The following is a 9594-nucleotide window of genomic DNA, read 5'->3' as shown; positions in this document are numbered from 1 at the left end:
GTAGGCCCTATAAATTACAATAAACAACCCAATGTTCCACTCCGCGCAAATCAGAGCCCCCTTTTCACTTTGCCACCATTACAGGAGAGAGAAAGCGACACGCGAGCAGCACGCATGTGATGTGTACTGATTGCAATGCTCTGAGCATGCTGTCTCCCCAGAGAGGAAGAGGCGAAGCGGGAGGATTTACTCCGCCCCAAAATCTGTCCGTGTGAGATAAGCCATTTTCGTATGGAGGTCTACGAGCAAGTACGTGAGGCTTATTTGATTGAATAGAAGTTTTGAAATATTTAGTCTGTTACAAATGTACTGAGTGGATACATTCTGACAACTTTGAGGAAAAACGACTTCGTTGTGCCTTTTGTTTACACCCGTATCTGCCCTCTCATTGGCTAGAATGGTCCCACCTGATCTCGCCTACCTTCAATCATTGAGGACATGTATTTCCATTGTTAGAGCAGTCACTCGGCTATCTTTATAATAGATCATCTTTGGTCTCAACTACTAACTCCTCGAGCTCTCTGGGTGTTTCAGCCATCTAGCTTATCTTAACAGTTGTTCCTCTCTCATAGCTGGTTCAGGGAATGACTGAAAACAACTGGAAATAAGAATGTGTGAGCAGTTGGCTGGTATTTGGTAGTTAGTGCCAAATAATATAATTGTTGTTCAAAATCACAGGAGGTTGGTGGCACCTTAATTGGGGAGGACAGGCTTGTGGTAATGGCTGGAGTGGAATCAGTGGAATGGTATCAAATACATTAAATACATACTGTAGTTTGATACTATTCTATTCGCTCCGTTCCAGCCGATATTATGAGCCGTCCTCCCCTCACCAGCCTCCACTGTACAAAATGGATTCTAAGAATGAGTTGCTTGCGCACACATACAGCTAAATTGCTACAATTCTCATGGTGGTGCATTCATAGTCATTCATAGGCCATGCACTCGGCAGCATGCTCTGTTTCCAGTTGCATCAAAGCTGGGACCAAGAGACTGAGACTGAAAAACAGCTTCTATCTCAAGGCCATCAGACTGTTAAACAGCAATCACTAACATTGAGTGGCTGCTGCCAACTCAACTCTAGCCACTTTAATAATGGAAAAATGTATGTAATCAATTTATCACTAGCCACTTTATATAATGCTTACATACCCTACATTACTCACCTCATATGTATATACTGTACACTACACCATCGACTGCATCTTGCCATCTTGATGTAATTAAATGTATCACTAGCCACTTTAAACAATGCCACTTTATGTAATGTTTTCATACCCTACATTACTCATCTCATATGTATATACTGTACTCTATACCATCTGCTGCATCTTGCCTATGCCGTTCGGGCATCTCTCATTCAAAAAAATGTATGTACATATTCGCATTCATTCCTTTACACTTGTGTGTATAAAGTAGTTGTTGTGAAATTATTAAGTTATATCGCTTGTTAGATATTACTGCATGGTCGGAACTAGAAGCACAAGTATTTCACTGCACTCGCATTAACATCTCTGGAGGTAAAGCAGAGGTACTGCATAGACTGGCTGTGATCCAGAACTGGTTAGCTGAGGGCCTCATCCTTTTGTCATTTTTTTCTCTTCTGTGTTTTTCCCTATGTTTTTTTTTGACATTCCTCCTGCTCCCCTGCTGTTAATCTGCAGTCGAATGCAGATCAATGTCCAGATGGCTCAGCTACTCTCTTCTCGTCCAATGTCTTTTAAACAGCACACGGTACAATAGGCCTGGCTGTCTCCTCCTCTCCCTATCGATCTCCACCACTGATTTTGTGTCACGACTCAGAAATCAGACTCCCCTTCGTTAACTTTTTGGGAAGAGGGGAGTTGCGGGAGCCAGAGGAGGAGAGGGAGATGGGGGAGCCAGAGGAGGAGAGGGAGATGGGGGAGCAAGAGGAGGAGAGGGAGATGGGGGAGCCAGAGGAGGAGAGGGAGATGGGGGAGCCAGAGGAGGAGAGGGAGATGGGGGAGCCAGAGGAGGAGAGGGAGATGGGGGAGCCAGAGGAGGAGAGGGAGATGGGGGAGCCAGAGGAGGAGAGGGAGATGGGGGAGCCAGAGGAGGAGAGGGAGATGGGGGAGCCAGAGGAGGAGAGGGAGATGGGGGAGCCAGAGGAGGAGAGAGAGATGGGGGAGCCAGAGGAGGAGAGGGAGATGGGGGAGCCAGAGGAGGAGAGGGAGATGGGGGAGCCAGAGGAGGAGAGGGAGATGGGGGAGCCAGAGGAGGAGAGGGAGATGGGGGAGACAGAGGAGGAGAGGGAGATGGGGGAGCCAGAGGAGGAGAGGGAGCTGGGGGAGCCAGAGGAGGAGAGGGAGATGGGTGGATTTTTTTGCCCACCAGCTGCCCTGTCATCCTCCTATCAATGGTTACATCTTGGCATGTCTCACCATTCACCGCCATCTCGCGTCCCACGCGATCATTCTCCTGTGCAGTCGTCATTTCAGTGCCTTCTGTCCTGGTATCTGTCTGGCATCCTGTCTGTCCGTCGGTTCCTGTTTGTTACCACCAGTAATTGTTGATAGACTGTTGTACACTTCGAACTGCCCAAACTCTCTGGGTAAAACGCAAAGAGGGCTACACGACATTAAGTCCTATTGACGAATGGATAAATGTATCGATTGATTAGCCGATCGATTGAGGTAAACAAATACAAGCACAATTTGGCCAATGGTCAACAGCCCTTGACCACCTCCCCATCCTCTATCCAGTTTATTTTTCTGACAAGTCCAGTTGTTACCGTTTGAAGTGGACGTGTTGACCCATATAAATTAGGAGTGTAACTCCCCTCCTGCCCCTCTACCTTCCGCCTCCTCTGCCTCACCGGATTACACAATAAGACGGGTGATTATCTTGCTAAATATGTCTGGATTCGATTTTGAGACGTGTGACCGAGTCACTGTTTTGAAATGACATCGTAGGGTAGTCATGTATAGGTTGCGCGTAAACAAGGAAAACTTTCAGTGTATCTTTCGGGGGACCCTTTCTTTGAGTCACCGGTTCACAAGCCTGCATGTGTTAATGTAGACCTTTGACGGGGCTTAAGCACTGAGCTTGCCCTTTTCTTAACACTCAGGTTACAATCCTTGCAATTACCTGGCTATTGCGGATGACTGTATTGCTCCTCCAAACTCATCTCCCTTGCAGCAGTTCTAGAGAGTTCACCGAAGTGTCACTGTTCCAACTTTGCATTCCTTGCTACACTGTCCGAAACTTAGTTGTCCTTGCTTCGTCACTTGCTACAACTTTGTTTCCCTCTCATTATGTTTGAGGATACAATATGTGTCACGCCCTGACCTTAGTAATTTCTATCTTCTTTATTGTTTTGGTTAGGTCAGAGTGTGACTAGGGTGGGTATGCTAGTTTTATCTTGTCTAGGGTTTTTGAATATCTAGGGGTTTGTAAGTTCATTCGTCTTACCGTGCAGTCAGCGAGGGGAAACATTTTGGAACCTCCTCTCTGTCCTACCTTTTCTACCGCACTGTCGTCCTATACCGCCCTCTCTTGCCAAGCACTGGCGCAGTAAGGCAGCTCTTTGCAGGTGAACTGTTTCCCAATGCTATTCGAACCTCGCCACGCTCAAATATGCTTAGTCCGGCCAACCAAAGCCCTTATTTAGCGTTCTGCCTTCTGAAGAGCGAGAAAACACCCTCCTTTCCACCTGAAAAAGAAATGGGGGGTCGCAATAAGGTTGTCACGTTACACGCACCAGCCAGCTCCCGGTGGACTGTGGACCTTGGCAATCAAATGTTTACTAAAGTGGAAATCCACTATTGTAGCTCGCTGCCTCACTCTTGCCTCAAGGCTGCGGTGCAAAGACAAGCCAAGCCCAGTTCTTGTTGGTTTCTCACGAGGTTATTGTGCCTCATATAATGTTTGAGTGCTTTTCAAGAGGATTATTTGGTGAGAGAAATGTCTTCGCAAATAAGAAGACACAGCCGAAACGGATGTTGTGTGTAAGGGTGTTTTGTAGTTACAGATGTCTGTTTGTGTCTATGAGGTGCATTGCCTTCGGGGAGTGGGTTGGGCAGAGATGAGAGGTGGGTTGAGCATAATGAAGCGTCCTGTTATTGGTGACTGATAATGCCATATTGAGAGCTAATTACCTGCAACTTTGCCTCATTAACCACAACAAGACGTCACCGCCCTCGGGCACTGGCCACAACACCCAGGCAGATCACACTGTCTCTTCATCTCCCCTCTCCTCCTTCCCTCCTCTCTTCTTCCTGCTCTCATCTCTCCATCTTTTTTAGATGGCATTCACATTCATTTCCTCTAGCACTCCTTCCTGTCTTTCTCACGGATCGATTTTTGTTGACGCTTGAACTTCTTAGTTGTAAACCTTTGAAAGTCATCTTTGGTTGTTTTGTCCCAGCATTCGCTTCTTGGTACCTCCTTCTCGCAATCTCTCTATTTCCTCCTTCATCTTCATCTCTATCCCTCTCCTCTTCTATTTTTGTCTCCATATCAATCCGTCTGTCTGTCTCTTCAGTTTCTAATATAGCTTCCTCTCCTACCATCTCCCTCTTTCTCCATGTCTCCATCTTCATCTTTCCACAGTCACCTTCACACTCCATTCTGGGGCAGTTGGCCTCTCTCCCTCCATCCCTCTCTTCCCTCCATCCCTTTCTCCTGCACATGTCCACTGCCCTGCCTCTGGGCCACGCTTCTCCCCTGCGCTCCACTCGTTTATTTATGGGAATATGCTGATGGGGCTAACCCAGGTATAGAGAAAAATACCCCTGAGTAAAAAGGAAGAGAGGGGAGGGAGAGAACAGAAGAGTGAGCACGTGGGAAGGGAAAGATGGGGTGGAACGGAAGAGCGAAAGAGAGCGTGCTATTAATCATGGACCTGTCATTTATCCTAAAAAAGCAAGCAACCATTCATCATGGACAGTGGGGGGAAAAAAACAAGAAAAAACGATTGAGAGAGAAAGAGAGCGAGGAAAAGTGGAAAAGTGTGTCACGAGGTTGGCGGGAACATAATTGCCAAATAAAAGTGGCTGAGTTAGTGCTCGGTTTGACTTTGAGGTCGGGCACCGCATATGCAGCCCAGCTTCCAGATCATCCCCAGCAATGAGACTAATATAATCCCAAGAGAGATGAGGGTTTTGAGGCGAACCCCCGAACCCCAAGCCTCCCTTACTACGTAGGCCCGCTGCGCCACTCAGAATGTAAGGCTAAACGTATCCCTCCGTAATACAACATAGAGCAGTGATGATTAACATGGAAGGGTAATGATAATGCCACGGACGACCGCCGGGATCTTAATCAAGGCTAAAGCTCCAGCAAACGAGAACAGTCACAAAAGTGAGAAAAAAAAATGGACAATAATAATTTATCCCCGGGGGAAGGTGTCTGTCAATATGTCATGAGGCATGAGGCATTTTATTCCACAGTTTTCCGACACCGCTGACCTTTGCTGTCACAAAATGTAGCAGATGCAGAAAACTGGCATGATGTCAGAGAGAGAGAGAGAGAAAAAAAAGTGACGTTTCTGGCTGTCTATCTGCGCGTTCCTCTGCTAGTTGGAGCTATGGACAATTCCACTGGTAGGGTTAATGGAATCTGTCTCTGTCAGAGGAGGTGTGTGGAGAGGGGGTGGAGAGAGAGAGAGAGAGAGAGAGAGAGAGAGAGAGAGAAAGAGAGAGAGGGGGAAAGAGAGAGAAAATATAAGTGCCCAAGGGACTCAGTGAGTGGACACTGAGCACATCGACTGAACACCACCACTCGCAATGATCCTTCCCTTAGGCTGAGCAGCATAGAACACAGCAACGGGAGATTACCTCAGACACCGAGGTCCAACATATTAGTAGACCTGCCACGAGATTCTCAGTGGTTGTAAACACAAACAATATATATCAACATTTCACACCTCTGTAAAATAAAAATGTGGGGTTTATAATCAAGTATCACAGCAGTAGGCCTAACCTATGTCGTGTATATTCTCATATTTCAAAAGTATTGATCAATTGCTTCATAGTTCCGCTGTAGCATACTGCACCTTCCAGCGCAGAGAAAAACAATAGGCTACATCAAAACTCCGAATTCAACAGAGCACCACTTCGATGCTGTTAGCAAACCCCTGGGAGACGAAACCATTGTGCGATATTCACAGTCCACAGGAAAATTCCACCAAACACTGTGTGACATCACCGGTCTGGCCCTGTATTTCTCACAGGAGCAGGAAGAAGCGTATATTCTGACCGAGATAAGACAAAGTACATTTGCAAAGGGCCAGTCAAATGACATGCGGTGCGACTCGCTCGATCCCAATTGCGAGATTTATGCGATTCCCCTCCCTCTGAGCCAAACAGGGAAATATTTGTTTTCGACACTATGTAAAATGTAAACAGAGGCCGACTTTATCTCGCCGCTATGCTAATATGGTGCTAATATGGTGCTGAGAGGCTGGGGAGGCTCTGTGCTGTATTCCCTAATAGAGGGGCCGCTGCCTCTTTGTACTAAGGTAATGGGAGAAGATAATCTCAACATGTAGTGGGACTGAGAATATGTTCCTGCGAACTGTTCTCTCTCTCTCTCTCTCTCTCTCTCTCTCTCTCTCTCTCCCTCTCTCATTGTTTTTCTCTGCTCGTTGGATTGTAATAGGCCCATACACCATTCTCTCCTGTTTCAGACGACTTACTCCCTGAAAATCCGGTGGATTACCTGCGCTAATATCCTCATGAACCGCACCCGACCGACCACTGTCTAAAATATCAACCTGGTACCTCATGTTTACCCTGCGGGGGCGATCAATACCCAGCGCCAGCCATTCTCCAGACTTCATTCCTCAAGCACCATTGATGACCTTTGATCCCCTGCACTGACGTTAGGGAGAGAGACAAATCTATGTGGTCCGTGTAGGTCTTCAATCCAGACTGGACCCAACTCTCCTCTTCTTCTTTAATTCTTACCCATAGTCACCCATGGCACCGTTCGACTGAGGATCTTCGGAGCCAAAATGGCTGTTGTGTCATTGTTGAATTAGGGGGCTTCATCTCGTGACCACCTGAAATTGCCATAAGCTTTCTTCGTTAATGGGATGCGTCTATTGAATGGCTGGCAATTGAGCCTAGCTGCCACTAGTGGGAGTGCTACAACCCTGGAGTAGGTCCGACTCCAGCATTAAGGCTTGCATAGTATTATAATGACTATCCCAGCGGTGCCCTCATTCTCTACCTCTCCTAAGTGTGCGCTCATTCACTTCACTGCCCCTCGTGGATTTACGGAAAATCTACTGCTTTAAGAAATATGATGTAAATCTCTCTCTTGCTAATACTGGCACCATTCCAGTGCTTTTAAAGCCACAAGGGGAGTATGGAAGTGAACACATCGGGGGAGAGAAATAGCCTATAGAGAATCGGATCGCAAGACTGATATCTACTGTAAGGGTCAAAACGTGTGTATCTGGGGGTATCTTGGGGTATCTGGGGCAGGAGTACCGAGCGTATCTCGAACAGATTTCTTTCAAGGTTAATGGTTTGGGTAACTGGTGGGGGTTGCCAACCCTCCCGGTTTGGTGTCTCCCGGAATCCCCATCCATCTCGCTTTCTCTTATCCAACTACCTCATCCCCATACTGTTATACATCGTTTTGTTCCTTTGCACCTCAGTATCTCTACAGTACTTGCACATTCATCTTCTGCACATCTATCACTCCAGTGTTTAATTGCTAAATTGTAATTATTTCGCCACTATGGCCTATTTATTGCCTTTACCTCCCTTATCTTACCTCATTTGCACACCCTCTCTCTCTCTATCTCAAACCTCTCTCTCTCTATCTCAAGCCTCTCTCTCTCTCTCTCTATCTCAAACACCTCTCTTTCTCTCTCAAACCTCTCTCTCTCTGTCTCAAACCTCTCTCTCTATCTATCTCAAACCTCTCTCTCTACCTCAAACCTCTCTCTCTATCTCAAACCTCTCTCTCTATCTCAAACCTCTCTCTCTCTCTCTGTCTCAAACCTCTCTCTCTCTATCTCAAACATCTCTCTCTACCTCAAACCTCTCTCTCTACCTCAAACCTCTCTCTCTCTCTATCTCAAACCTCTCTCTCTATCTCAAACCTCTCTCTCTCTCTATCTCAAACCTCTCTCTCTCTGTCTCAAACCTCTCTCTCTATCTCAAACCTCTCTCTCTCTATCTCAAACATCTCTCTCTACCTCAAACCTCTCTCTCTCTCTATCTCAAACCTCTCTCTCTATCTCAAACCTCTCTCTCTCTCTATCTCAAACCTCTCTCTCTATCTCAAACCTCTCTCTCTCTGTCTCAAACCCCTCTCTCTATCTATCTCAAACCTCTCTCTCTATCTCAAACCTCTCTCTCTCTATCTCAAACCTCTCTCTATATATATCAAACCTCTCTCTCTCTCTCTCTCTCTGTCTCAAACCTCTCTCTCTACCTCAAACCTCTCTCTCTCTCTCTCAAACCTCTCTCTCTCTATCTCAAACCTCTCTCTCTCTATCACAAACCTCTCTCTCTCTCTCTCTCTCTCTCTCTCTCTCTCTCTCTCTCTCACCCATGACATAAAACATTAATAACAGAGAGCTCCACGACTCTCCCGCCTTTCACCCATGACCGAGACGCGTCGAGAGTGCATACAGCTCCGAGTGTATCTCCCGGCTTGCAGTCATGTGAAGAGGGTCGAGACTCGAGGCAGACTCGGAGCAGTGTGCGGGCCGTGGAAAAAGATAACATTCTCTGGTGACGCCCAGCACTCTGACAGCAGGAGCCCAAGGCGGCGAGGCAGTCGTCTGCCCACCAGGCTGTGTGAACGCAGGCTGTCATATATAAACTCCAGGGACGGGTGGCTCTAGTTGTGAAATGATATAGCACGCCGAGATAACATGAGCCTGTCGCCTTGTCTCGCTACCAGAGCACCATCAGGGCTCGGGCCTTGTGATTGGATGAAAATGTTATGGTCATGGCTTAATGTTCGAGTCCTGTTTCCAACTGCTAAGAAACAGTGTTAGAAGAATGGGCACTATACTATGGTATTAGCCTCGTAGAATCCAACCCCATTGGTAACCTGGTATCAAATGGTATGCGATATCCACCGTGCTTCTTTCAATGGCAGTTAATAGCTTTGCCTAATAACCACATAACAAACATGTTATGAAGTGATTTGAAAGTAGATACCCGAGTAAACAGTCCCACCGGGAGAAAAACAAATCGGTATGAAGCGTAACCAAATAACAGCACTCATGGGCATCAATCTTCCCTCTCAATTTGACCGCGCATTCCGCTGATTGGCTTAACCCGTGTTTTTCTCATCAGATGAGATGTGAAAAGGGAGACAGTTATCTACCTTCGAGAAATAACGTGTCTCCCGGTGTTGTATGATCCAGTTCATAACGTTTGCACTTCATCCAGCCTGTCATGTGAAAGGATCAAAGAGCATTTCCTATTATCTATCACATAGATGGTGTTTTTCCCCTTTGTGCTGCTGAAACCCTTTCTTCCTTATTTCTTTCTTTTTTAAACCCACGTACTTTATATGACTCAGATCATTTGAAGTGTATTCTCCCTCTTGACTTCTTTATGCCTCTCAATTTATCCTTCTCTTTCTTGTTATCCTTCAATT

Source organism: Oncorhynchus kisutch, linkage group LG7 (genome assembly GCF_002021735.2).
Source record: "Oncorhynchus kisutch isolate 150728-3 linkage group LG7, Okis_V2, whole genome shotgun sequence".
NCBI classification, from domain to species: Eukaryota; Metazoa; Chordata; class Actinopteri; order Salmoniformes; family Salmonidae; genus Oncorhynchus; species Oncorhynchus kisutch.
The sequence above is the reverse complement of the archived record's forward strand: the minus strand, read 5'-3'. Positions refer to the sequence as shown.